This window comes from Tachysurus vachellii, chromosome 11, assembly GCF_030014155.1.
Source record: "Tachysurus vachellii isolate PV-2020 chromosome 11, HZAU_Pvac_v1, whole genome shotgun sequence".
NCBI classification, from domain to species: Eukaryota; Metazoa; Chordata; class Actinopteri; order Siluriformes; family Bagridae; genus Tachysurus; species Tachysurus vachellii.
The window spans coordinates 8744617-8758585 of record NC_083470.1 but is presented as its reverse complement, the minus strand read 5'-3'; the positions used below and the strand labels follow the sequence as shown (position 1 = coordinate 8758585).

General features: G+C 39.3%; 1 pseudogene; it reads left to right on the top strand.

The window, feature by feature from the left end:
- The first annotated feature begins 3985 nt into the window (after nt 1-3985).
- LOC132853959 (adiponectin receptor protein 1-like) lies at nt 3986-5425 on the top strand (annotated as a pseudogene).
- The last annotated feature ends 8544 nt before the right edge of the window (nt 5426-13969 follow it).

Genomic DNA, 13969 nt, shown 5'->3' with positions numbered 1-13969 from the left:
TGCAGTAGGCTAAGGTAAGTAGCGATTGTTCATTTGAAGTTTACACAAGTGGAAGAATGTAACTAATAAACTTAGACCTACTAGCACTATGCATTATATTTTGAAAAAGTAGATTATCTTAATATCAAAACATTAAATTTTCTCTGGACTCAATGATAAATACATGTCTGACCGATGGAACGAACCAAAAAAAACTAGAAAATCGCATTCATGACGCTTTATCGTTATTTCATTTTCGTTAGACCTTTGCCTACATTGACGCTGATGCATTAAAGAGGAGGGGGTCCCCTGTACTAAGATGGCGGCTCTATTGACGCATTCATTCCAATGAACTGCCGTACCCAAGGCGACATCTAGATGTAGATCTCTATGAGACGTGGTTAATACGGTATTGTTATATCTTGAGACACCAACCAGAAAACACTCAGAGAAGTCATTATTGATGGTCGCTTTATTTAGGACACATCACAGCAGCCAAACATACACACGTTAAGTGTCTAACAATGGTGAGCCCGATAGCTCTTTTTCACAGGCTTTTAACAGTGCCAAGACATTACGTTACAGCCAAATGCTGGACAGACATAAATAGATCTCACCATACAACAGGTATATTAATGTATTTCTTAATATGTTTTTTGGAAATTTGCTAAAACTTTCTTTTTAAAAATGATTATTTGAATGCGCCAATAGGAGGTCGGACACACTGGCGCTGTTGTAATTCTCCAATGACGAAGCTGCACAGGAGGCGCCGATCCACGCGCACAGCATTAAAGCTGACCGCGCTCGTGCTACTCTTTATAGGCTATTGTTGTGTCGATGGAGCCACAAAGTCTTTTTACGCGCCTTTCGCATTGAAAACTTGCTCTTTTTTGCATATTCGAAAGCGCTTATTTACGAGTGACCCAAAATGGTAAGTTTGATATTTCTCTGATGATCATTTCTTGTTGAAATTCGTAGTCGTGTTCCTGAGGTAAAAAAAGGCGCCAAAACTGTCGGATGTTTTTTTTACTCGAGGCCTAAAAGTCCGAAAGATGTGACGTTTCAGTATGTGTTAAAACTTACGGGTTTTGACATACGTTGTTTATTTAAGTAACTTCTACATATTTATAGGAGTTGTGTCCTTCATTTTGTCTGCCTCTCTTCACACGCATGCTTTCTTTACAAGGGGTACTGCACATTCCTGTCCCGTTCACCAAATTGACTTCCAGTCTCTGTATTGTCTCATCAGTGATTAAAATTTTTATTTGAACCTGTAAATCTCAAGTATACACAAACGATGCAGACGTTGACCCTATTTAATTTACACCGAAGATAAGGCAGTTTGTCTTTTTTGTTAATTTGTAAAAACTGTTCATTCAACCAACAAGTGAAAATCATGTACATCTGTGGGAAAATTCTAGTGGATTTAGTAATCCAATACTAAGAAACTTGATTGAATAGCAAGCCTGTATTTCAGGCCAGAGTAGACACTGAGGTATTTGTTTAAATTTGGGTATAACTGAGGTATTTGTTTTCTTTAGTGATCAGAGCTGTAAAAGTACTCAAATATCCTCAGAAAAGCATCTCACAATAAGTGCTGATGCATGAGACCGATGTATGGTTTTATGACTCATGATCTTGTTTCTAGTATACCTTCGAGTCAGGCTAAAAAATCCAACCTTGCCATGTCTCTGTATTATGTACATTTTCATTATGTTGTGTAACTGGATCTGTTTAATAAAAAAATGGGGTGGGGTGAATGTTCTTAAAGAAAGTAATTAGACATAAAATGAGGAGGCTTGAATATCAGCATAGTTTGTGATTGCTGCTGTTATTGGCCTACAGCGAGAGTGTATCTCAATCCATGTGGGCCAAGCTGGCATTCAGATAGGTAATGCGTGCTGGGAGCTCTTCTGCCTGGAGCATGGTCTGGGACCTGATGGTGTGCTGCAGGACCTGATGGTGTGCTGCAGGCAGCTCAGGCCACCATGTACCCAGAGCCATATTTGTGGACTTGGAGCCCACTGTAGTGGGTAAGCAGCCATTTTAACTGTATCTTCTCTTGCATTGTGTGTGCAGCGTGAGTGCATCTCCATCCATGTGGGCCAGGCTGGTGTGCAGATTGGCAATGCATGCTGGGAATTGTACTGCTTAGCGCATAGGTCACTAACAGGTGGACCGTGGTCTGGGTCCGGACCCAGAAGCTGCCCAATCCGGACCCGGACCTAGAGCCAAAACAAGAGGTTATGATTTAAAACTTAGCGCTTCTATTTTATCCGGCTTAGCTTTTGCAATCTTTACGGTAGTGGTAGTGGAAATGCACAGACCAACTGCATGCGAGTTAAACCATCCCACGTGATACCACTCAGCCAATCAAGTCTGTGCATTAAAGTAAACCCTGTGACTCAACAGTGCAAGACAGATGAGAGAGAATTAGAGTAAAGTTACACATGAAAGAAAGATAGCGATACATGTAGAAAACAAAGGGAGAGAAACAGACGAGTGAGACGGAGACTGAACTCTGTTCACACTTCCCACTGGAGCACTAAACCAGTGTGTCTCATATGTTCAGAAACCGTGGCACTTATTAAAAGTGGCAATGTGAAACACCATTATGAGACAAAACTTACAGGTTTTAAACAAACATATCCACTCAAATCTGAAGACAGCATCCCTGAGACAGCTTTCCCAGGTCTGAGGAAAGTAGCCCTATACATCCTGACCATGTTTGGCTCTACATACAACTGCGAGGCAGCTTTCTCTACAATGAACATAATCCAAACTAAATATGGTTCCAGGCTCACTAATGAGCACCTCCACATGTGTATGAGAGCGGCCCTGACTCCATTCAAGCCCAGGTTTAACCCTAACCCAAGCCAAGCTAGAGCTCAGTTCTCTCACTGAGATATAAAAGGGAAAGTTAAGCACTTTATTTAAACATACACAATTTTCACATTTTATTTATTTTCTCTTATACTGAAATAGCCCTACTTTCATTTATTTAATGAGAGAACGTTATACATATCTACAATCATACATATGCTCAGTTCTATGTTAAGTTAAGATGGAGTTATGTTAATAAATATTGTCAAAAAGTTTTTGAATTGTACTGAATTTATTTGATTTGACAGTCAGGTATTCATTGCTTGCAGATGTTGATACAACTACTAGGCAACTTAAATATATATCACACTAACTAGTTAGACATTATGATCTTCCGGAAATTTCCTTCAAGAAATTTTCTCTTACTGGACCTCTTTAAATTTTAGCTGAATACCTCTGGCTTAGAGCAAGCTATCCAGCCTGATAGGTGGCAGGGATGACTCCTTTAACACTTTCTTCAGCGAGACTGGTTCTGGAAAGCATGTGCCACTAGCTGTGTTTGTGGATCTGGAGCCTGCTGTCATTGGTAAGTTGGTATGAGCAGTGGCACAGGAAATTGAAAACTTCTTTCTTTAAAAATAATGATTGTAAGTGATTAAATGTCAAATCTTTCTGTATTGTCCAAAAAATGAACAATTTCTTAAATAGTAAATGAATCCAAGAGTGATTAGTTGTGACTAAACTTGTGATCTGTCTGTTTCAGATGAGGTGAGGACTGGTACCTACAGGCAGCTTTTCCACCCAGAGCAGCTCATCTCTGGGAAGGAAGATGCAGCTAATAACTATGCCCGTGGCCACTACACTGTTGGCAAGGAAATCATTGATATGGTTCTAGAGCGTGTCCGTAAACTGGTAAGTTTAAAGAAATTGCATTTTAGGATTTTGTTACTACTTGGGTTTCACTCATTGTAATGATTTGTGTGATGTAATGTATTGTATATATTATAATATAATGTAGTCTTTATGTAAACACACTGATAGTAGCTATGATTTTATGCACCTTATACACACAATATATTTGTCATACTTGTGTGCAGCCCTGTTCTACATTATAAGTAGGTCAGCATCTTTGTCTGACTCATTTTTATGTATATTTTAAAAAATAAAATTGTACTACGTTTATTTTTGTCTTGTTCAGAACGATTGCTTCACCGATACGGCTTTTCTCTACTAACAGCCCTGTGTGTAGGATCACAGGACATTGAACATAGGCTGTGGGGTAACGTGGGGTCTCTGGGGAGCTTCAGGTTTGTCTTCCCATGACAACGCGACACCATGGCAGCAACGGCTCCAGCAGCGATGCCGAGTGCCAGGTCTCAGTGATTTAGGGTGTGATTTACCTGCTAAACAAAAGTTATGGACTGAAAGACTGACAATGGTCTCAGTTATAGTTATGTTAATGCCCCATCAACTTTACAGATGGATTTCTAAATTTAACTTCATTTACATTTACAGGGTGCAGCAGCTTACCCGAGGGAGGAGGAAGAGGAGGAGGATGACAATGATCAGGTGGTCACATTGCCTTTGCAGGCTCACCATGCCATGGATAAAATGGAAGAATTTGTACACAAGGTAAACAAATACAAGTCCGTAATCATTACCCATAAGCCTGGATGCCATTTCTGCCTTCCTTCCAATAAGATGTTGCTTCATCTGAAACTTTTTTCTGAAATTAAATCGATATACCTAATTCTGCTCTTTGCCTGTGGAGAGAAGACAGCCATCTCACTCACTCAGAGTTTTAATAATGTAATAGTTAGTGTTAGTAGACTTATTTGGACTATGCTACATCTTATTTTTTAGGTTAGGCAACTTTGCATAGTCCACTAATGTTATATTAGGTTTGATGTATGAAGCTGGGCATCGTTTGACCTCCATGTTATATCTGATTATGTGTATGGGTGAAGTTTATCAGTTCCAAATATGTGTGTCTGATCCATATGAACAGCATTTAGTGCTTGTCCTATAATTGATGTTACTAGGTATGGGAAGGACGCTGAAGTTATTCCTTGCCACTTGCTTCGTGATTGGCTAAAGGACAATGACTACCTACTTCATAGTCACCGGCCACCCATGCCATCTTTCTGAGCCTGCTTTGGAAGCATCTTCAGGATCCACACAGAAACTGGGAACATCTGGACACATTTACTGGGTCTGTTCCTATGACTGTGTGTTTTTATATCAGTTATCATTGCACAGCCACTATAAAATATGCCTTTTATCTCCTTGGGACTCTGTTAGAACCTGTGACTTTACCATTATTATTAGTTAATCCAATGAAAGTTGGAGAACTGACAGCATGTCTTAGGACGTTAATGACACTAATGATTCATGTTGTAAAAATGTAATAACATCTGATGTCCCTCCCCCAGGTCTGATCCTGGTCATCTGTCTGGGCACGCTGACAATGCTGAGGTCAAATGTGTCGTTCATGGCTCCTCTACAGGAGAAAGTTGTGTTCGGGATGTTTTTCCTAGGCGCTGTGCTGTGCCTCTGCTTCTCGTGGCTTTTCCACACAGTCTACTGTCACTCAGAGAAAGTGTCCAGAACATTCTCTAAGTGAGTCTCAGTCTCTATATTAGGGCCTTTTTACACCTGGTCACTTCATGTGAGATCCGATCCGGTTCTCTGATCCGATAGCTATCTGATTTGTTAAAACTGTTCCATTTACATTAGGCCACATAAATGCGTCTTGGCGAATCGGATCTTTCTACTCCCGCCCAAAATGCAAATATATTTTACCTCATTTCCGGGGTAATTGAAATGGAACACGCTTTGGTGTATGCGGTTTTCAGAATGCAATCAAAAAAAAGACGAACAATCTTGTTACGACGGTTATGTTACAAAAAAGTTTACTGTATGCTGCATTTTTGCTGGCGGCAGCAGTGCATTTTAAGACCCAACGAGACACCTGGGTGAAAGATCACTTGCGAGTGATGTACTTCCGTTTGGGAGGAGTTTAGCGCTGACGTATGTGGCTTGAACAACCACATTCATTTACACCTGTCCAGTTTCATCTGAAACGCGTCCCAGACCACCTCCTGAAGTGGTTTGAACGATCGGATTTATATCCATTTCGAAAACGTTTCGGAGGGCATTTAAACCTGGTCTTTTTACGACCGGATAGCTAACCGATCACAGAAAATGCATGAAGTGACCAGGTGTAAAAAGCCTTTTTGTGTTTTTGGCTGGGCATCTCCACAAATACTGTTTTATTATTCAGCCATTCAATCCCATGGTTAAGAGAAAAATGATTGTTCATTCATTTAAATGTGGTTGGAACTCGTGCAGTCTGACAAAACAAACTTTTAAACAAAATGGGGCTAGGATGACTTGGTACCAGACAATACCATCTTTACAACAGGCTGGCTTCATCAGTACTAGTAAATAACATTCTATATATTGTAAGAAATTACAGAAATTGCACCCAAATTCCACTCCAAGATACACATCTAAAAGAGCTCATTCCTAAAAAGGTTTAAGTATCATAAGGTAATACGTTTAGGGCTCTAAACGTATAAACTTGATTCAATTATAAATATGGGAACGGCAGCAGGACATTAAGCATCACCATGAACAAAGGGTCTACGTGACTGCGATTACCATTTAAAGTGACCACTTGGTTGATAACAACTGTAACAATACCAAGACAAGGTGTACGTGACCATGATTAACATTTAAAGACAATCAGCTAGACAACAAGGTGTAGCCCAGCCATTTGGGAGACATTCAATTCTTACACTCAACACACATTCAAAGCGGAACTTCATTTAAATTACCAAAAGGGAAAACTGTATATAATGCTTGAGCAGGATTTGCTCTGGGTTCTTGTTGACTCCGATGAACCCAAAGTACGTCAGGTATTTTGTCACTGCTATGCTGGAATAAACTTCTTGTTCTTCATTAAGATCTTCACCATCATCGTCTTATTTTTACACTACGCATTTTTTATTTCTTACATTGGCGAGCCACCCAGCGAGGATTCCAAAAAAAAAAAAAAAAAAAAAAAAAAAAAAAAAAAAAAACTGGGGAAAGGTAAGAAAAGCGGAATTTTCTTCTTTTACGCTGTTTTTGATTCAGGGAACCCCCTCGTTTAAAAAAACCTAGAAAAGAAATGTTTTAGTGTAGAATAGAACATAGAGTAGAGTTTACTGATCATAAGCAGGAGGAGTTATTATTATTATTATTATTATTATTATTATTATTATTATTATTATTATTATTATTATTATTATTGTTAAGCCTATTCTGTACATTTCTGTTTAAGATTCTAAAGGAACTGAATTAACCCTAACGCAGTGTGGTGACAGAGTTGTGTGTGAATCGTTGTTTATAAAGTAACTGAAGCAAAGTGCTTAAGCTGATAGGTTTCTAAAGGAACTGAAACTTGTTGTGTGGTTGTTATAATTCTGTTAAGATTCTAAAGTAACTGAATCAGCCCGACGCAGTGTGGCAGTTGAATTATAGCTAAAAGTGTTTCTAAAGTAAGTGAAACAGTGATAGTGTAAAGAGCCCGACGCACTGCGGCTCTGTAGAGTTTAAAGCAATAACCCGAGGTAGTGTGGTGTTGTCTGACAGACTGTAACAGTGTTTTAAACTTACGTTTTAAGTCCATGTACTGTGGTTAAGTAAACGGGTAGGTTTTAACGCAAAGAAACCCGACGTACCATGGTTTTGTCCGACGTACTGTGACAGTGTTAAACTAACGTTTTAAGTCCAAAAGTGCTGTGACTAAGAAGACTGTTTTAAAATATAACAAATAAAACCCGACGTACTGTGGTTTTGTCCAACGTACTGTGACTGTTACATTTTAAACTGTTTGTGAGTTTGTGAGTGTTACTGTTTGCGAGTGAAAGTGTTTGTGAGGGTTATTGTTGGAGTGTTAGAGTGAGTGTTTGTGAGTGGTACTGTTTGTGAGTTGTGAGTGTTAAGTGTTACTATAGTTGAACTCCAGAAGGCCAGACGGAGTGTGTCTGTGTCCGAAGCAGTGAGACTTTTTGAGTTCAAAAGCCCGAAGTATTGTGGCTGTTTTGTTCATTTGCGTCCGAAGTACTGGAGCTGTGAATAAATAGACTAACGGTAAACTAAACAGCTTGTAGTCACAGAAACTGTGTAAAGTTTAAAGACTGAGATTTAAAGAAAGCTGTGAGTTTGTAAAAATGGAACAGCTGATTGTTAAGTACATCGCTAAACACGGTTCTCAGGGAATGTTTGATGGAATAGAGAACATTGTTGATAAACCGTATGAGTGGGCTATTTCTAAGTTTGAAAATGATCCCAAAATGCCCAAGAGCAAAAAAGGACAGATTGCCAATGCACTGCAAGCAGTTCTTGCATCGTACAAAGTCACTAGAAAGACTTTAAATGCATTAAAGGCTGAAAATGAGCAACTGCAATCTAGACTAGATGATGGGATTATCTCTAAAAGAGATTACCAGATTAATGGAATACTCTGGAAAGAAGAAAAGATTAGGATGCAGAGTGAGATTGCACGCCTTAAAACTAACAACAGCATGCTTAGTTCATCTGTGGAAACATTGTTCAAAGATTTAGAGGAAGCAAAGTCTGCTTGTCAATTCCTGATAAAAAATGGCACAACTGAAAATAGCACCAGTAAAACTGTATGTGGCATGTGGAGTAATCAGGTTCCTGAAATGTTAGACAGTGATGAGAACTCACAAAGAGATTCTCATTCAGTCAGGAGTCAATACTCTGACTGTACAGTTAGGTTCCCCATGGCTCCAGTTCACTTGACTACAACTATGCGTGCTAATGAAGGAGCGGAGGGACCAGTGACCTCTACTATGGTCAGAGGGTTTAAACCCAATGAGCTCGAAGCTGTGATTAAAAGTATTGGTAAATTTGATCCTGCCAAACAAGATCCATTAGACTTTCTAAAAGTTTTCGAGCTATATGTTGACATTTACAGATTTACAGATGGTGATGCGTGTGTGTTGTTAACTGTGTGTTTGCCTGACACTTTGTCTGGAGCGTTAAATCAGAAAGTCAAAACTAGAACTGCCAATAAGTCAGAGAGGAAACAGGCACTGCTCGAAGTCCTAGGTGTAATGTCAGTTGACTGGGATAAAATATCGGATGTGCACATGAGGAAAGGGGAGCATCCCATGGCATTTTCAGAGCGATTATTGGAGACATTTAAAACTTTCAGTGGCAATCCTGACATCACACCGAATGATGTCAGTTTTAAATCTGCTTTGATTAACAAATGTGATTCACTCACCCGTTCTGCTGTGTCAATGTTTGTAACCCATCTCTCTGATTATAACGACATCATTGCTAAAATGACACAGTTTTTCAACAACAATGCTAACGCAAAGAGATCCCATCCTGTGTCAGCAGTAGGTGTTAAAAATCTCAATAAGAATAGAGCCAGCAAGGTTTCCTGGAAAAATGAGAACTACACTACTGAAGATAGAAAGGAAAGACTACTCTCTCGTAACCCTGATAACCCCCTGGTGTGTTATTCATGTGGCAAAGAGGGACATATTTCAAGGGAATGCAAATTTTCCCTTAAGAGAACAGGCCGAAAAACAGATTTAAACCAGTTACAGGCTACAGTAAACAGACTGAGAAAGGAGCTCAAAAATGTGTGTAACTCGTTGCCTGCTGTTTTTCACCAAGCCACTCAACAAATTTGGCAAAGTCAGAAAAACAAAATGCATTCTGGTCAGAATGTGCACCATCACAAATTTGAAAGTAGTGATGACGTTGTGGTAAAGAATTACCAAAATGAGGGCCCATGGTCTACTCACTGTGAGAGACTAGGCAGTGATTTACATCATAAGCTCTGCCACAAAACTAAAAACCAACAACCTGGTAAGAGATCATTCCACATAGATCCATTAATATCATAAAAATCTGATGGCAGTCATAAGGTCCATGTAAATAGTCCTTTATGTTGTATGTGTTTGTAATGTTTTTGTGTGCTGTGTTAAAAAAAAAGGGGGGGGGGGGTATAAATTCATTATGTTTTCAAGTGTTTTTCAGGTCAAAAAGAAATAAAGATGTGGGGGTGGCAGATGGACTTGGATGGCAGCTCTCGTGACAGCATTAAAGATATGAGTGCCCAACGCTGTCCCAAAGTGCTTATCTACAATGGATCCATGTTCTGGTCTTGGTGAACCTTACAGCATGATCTCCAAACCCAGATGAACAGGGTAACAGGGATGTATAAGGTCTTCTTGACAACAGCGTTCCTAAGGTATCACAGTGCTGTTGCAACCAGTTCATCACCACCTCAGAGAATATCTTCAAGTAAATAATCCCAAGGATTTGTAAGGATTGGAAAAATTGTTTGAAAGGATTCTAAGCATGGACGATTTGGGAATATTACAGAAGAATGTATTAAAGAATGGACTTCAAGGACTTTTAGGTTTATCACACAGTTACCATCAGGAGAATGGCGAGGATTGGACATAGAACGCTGTGACAACTACATTGGTTTTATTTGCGAGTTTGATGCCTTGGAAAAACAAGCATTATCTGGGGCACCCAACTAATTATGAGGCTTGTGAAATCAATCTAACGCATGTCCACAATAATTTTACAAGAGTAATAGTTTCACACAGGAAAACATGTCACCACAACTCATGATCACTTTTCTATCTTTGTTAATGATAACCACATGATAACACTTGGTTCGAAATTAAGGTTACTTTACTTTGTATAATTCCAGAGACAGCTTGGTTCATAGGAAAATATTACTTTCCACATGTTAATTTCACTCTACAGACAACGTCATTGAAACCAGCAGACAATTAGTCTTTGAGGAAGATGTACCAGAATTTGATTTTGAGTTACCAAAATATATAATAATGTTATTATAGAATATGTTAGTCATTATGTCATAATGCAAAGAAAGGATGACCATATTGTCAAAGCTCAACAAGGTCTTGTAGGAAAAGATAATGTTTTGACTAAACAAATGCATGATGGTGATTTGGTTATTGCATATTATGATCTGATTTGAGATGTAACTTTCAAAACTGCAGTTTGTGTATGCATCTGATAATTTATTTGATAATCCAATGATCAATGTGGGACGTTCCTGTTGGCTGTGATGGTTTCTGAATGTCTCTGCTCCAAACCCAAGTAATATTTTACATAGAACCAAATTTTAAGAAAAATCTGTGATAAGTTTGCCTTATGGAATGGAGCTAAAACCAGTGTGCGTGAGGTGAAGTTTCTATGACGGGTAAGATTCTCTGAGGGCCGAAGGGGAACAACCTAAGGCAGGGCTTCACCGACACTGGGCACCTGCCCAAAATGGGAGGTGTGATCTGTATTAAGGAAGTGATGTGATGCTTCAGGGCCAAAAGCATCAAAGGGGGGACTGTAAGAAATTACAGAAATTGCACCCAAATTCCACTCCAAGATACACATCTAAAAGAGCTCATTCCTAAAAAGGTTTAAGTATCATAAGGTAATACGTTTAGGGCTCTAAACGTATAAACTTGATTCAATTATAAATATGGGAACGGCAGCAGGACATTAAGCATCACCATGAACAAAGGGTCTACGTGACTGCGATTACCATTTAAAGTGACCACTTGGTTGATAACAACTGTAACAATACCAAGACAAGGTGTACGTGACCATGATTAACATTTAAAGACAATCAGCTAGACAACAAGGTGTAGCCCAGCCATTTGGGAGACATTCAATTCTTACACTCAACACACATTCAAAGCGGAACTTCATTTAAATTACCAAAAGGGAAAACTGTATATAATGCTTGAGCAGGATTTGCTCTGGGTTCTTGTTGACTCCGATGAACCCAAAGTACGTCAGGTATTTTGTCACTGCTATGCTGGAATAAACTTCTTGTTCTTCATTAAGATCTTCACCATCATCGTCTTATTTTTACACTACGCATTTTTTATTTCTTACAATATCAATCATTCAGACTTGTTGGATGCCCGAGTTATGACCATGCAGCTCTCCGTCACCATCGACTCCGTGGCTAATCAACCTTTGCATAAATGCAAACAGTTTTAAAAAGTCAACAATTCTTTCACAGCAGGAAAAAAAACTCTTTTTAAACGTTTAGCTTTCCTCACTTTTAGCTAGTTTGCTTAGTCAAGGACTTTAACACACATCAACATAGGAAATACATCAACATACAAAATCTGATCATGGCTCTTGTTCAAATCCACTGGGACTTTAATAAGACCAGTGATGTACATATTTTATTACACTTGGTGGTAAACTATTCAACTTACAATTAGGTCAGTCCTGGCACCATACATATTGCAAAACATTACACAACAGCAAATGTCGTTGGCCACAAAAAAAAAATGAGCATATATGTTTATAATACAAATAATTAACAAATATTCAAGATCTGTTTAACAAACATTTATGTAACTTCATACATTCATTCAGATTCACGTTTGAAAGCATTTAAACTGAAAAAAGCTTAATACACAGTACATACATGATCATGATGTTCACAGTATCTTAATCCCAATGATGTACACCAAGTATGATACAGCGCCTCTGGAGCAGGGAGGGTTGAGGGCCTTGCTCAAGGGCCCAGCAGTGGCAGCTTGGCTGTGCTGGGCCTTAAACCCTGATCCTCCAATCAACAACCTAGAGCCTTAACCAGTTGAGCCACCACTGCCCCCTATGATTTTTTTCAATCATACATCGTATTCTTATGTAGAAGACTTGTAGTGTGATGTGTTGAAATATTTGCCCACAAATAAGGGCAATAAGGTATAAAAGCAGCAGCCACTGAAGCACACATTGTGTTCTTCTGCATTTTTAGTCTTAAACATATCAGTAGTAGAAGTGCAAAATATTGCACTTTTTTGAACTTCATCCATATGAACCTCACATAACCTCAGACACCACAAAATCACAGGGTAATGGATGGAGAGTACAGACATTTTGGCAGACAACAGTGTGTGCCCATCACAAACATGGCAACTCAACCAAGGTCTGAAGTTAAAATTATGCAGTAATAATGAAACAGGTGTTAACGTTATCCGAGTTTCCAGGTTGCATCTTCTTCCATGCTAATTACACGTGGCACATGTCATGGCAACTTAGTAGACCAGTTATAGGCATCAGCTGCTCCAAAAAACCAATCCCATTGAGTCTTTGCCCATTTTGTTTCTGGCAGCCATATGCTTATTTCTCTCTGAGCACACAAACCCCTGCATCACAGCGTTGCGTAGCCATGGAGGTCACTACCTCCCAACTGTCTAGTACAGGATCATAACACTCGATACTGCTGAGCAGGGAACCATTTAATAAATAACCATTTATTTAAATAACGCTTACACAGTAACAAAGTTTCATAACATGATACATTAAACCCTGAGAACCGCTTAGAAATTGATTAGATCAACTTCCCATCTGGTGGATTTACATCATCTCTGAACACATTGTGCAGTATGTGCAACCCGAACGAAACAATGTTAATTAGGGACTTTCCCGCATCTTTCTGGACTTGCTTCTGGAGTATTTAGAATATTTTCCAGTTGACGTTCGGTCCGTCCATTGAGATCTGGACAATTCTTGATTCCGATCTCTGAGAGCAAGTTATTCTTTTTTTCAGCGATGTCTTGAGCTGATGAATGGCCCATGAACTCTGAGCCGATGTATTTCGTCTTTACCATGGACCCGTTCCATAGCCTGACATGCATGTCTAACCGTTTAGACTGTAAATAGTGATTCAGGCTTTCATCAAAGAACATAACATAGACGCTTTGCTTTTCATAAAAAGTAGTCCAATAGTCTGTCTGGAAATTATAAGCCTCTATAGAAGAGAGATGAGCTGTGCCATCAAACAAAAGCTGTGTATCACGATACATATCGTTATCTTTTATCGCCCAGCCCTAAGGTAACTCACTACCTCTCAACACACTTACACTGTGTGTTGGGGTTTGTTACCACGTGTGTGCACTAATAAATCACCCTTCACCTGAGTCCAAGCGGCTTCTGTGTCACATTTGCCTCCTATCCCCCGGTCAAATCCTAACAGTTGGTGTCAGAAGTGGGATCTAGAGTGACATAAGAATACCAATTATGCCGCCGAAGAGGAGAGATCATCTAGCAGCTGATGCTGATGTGGAGTAAG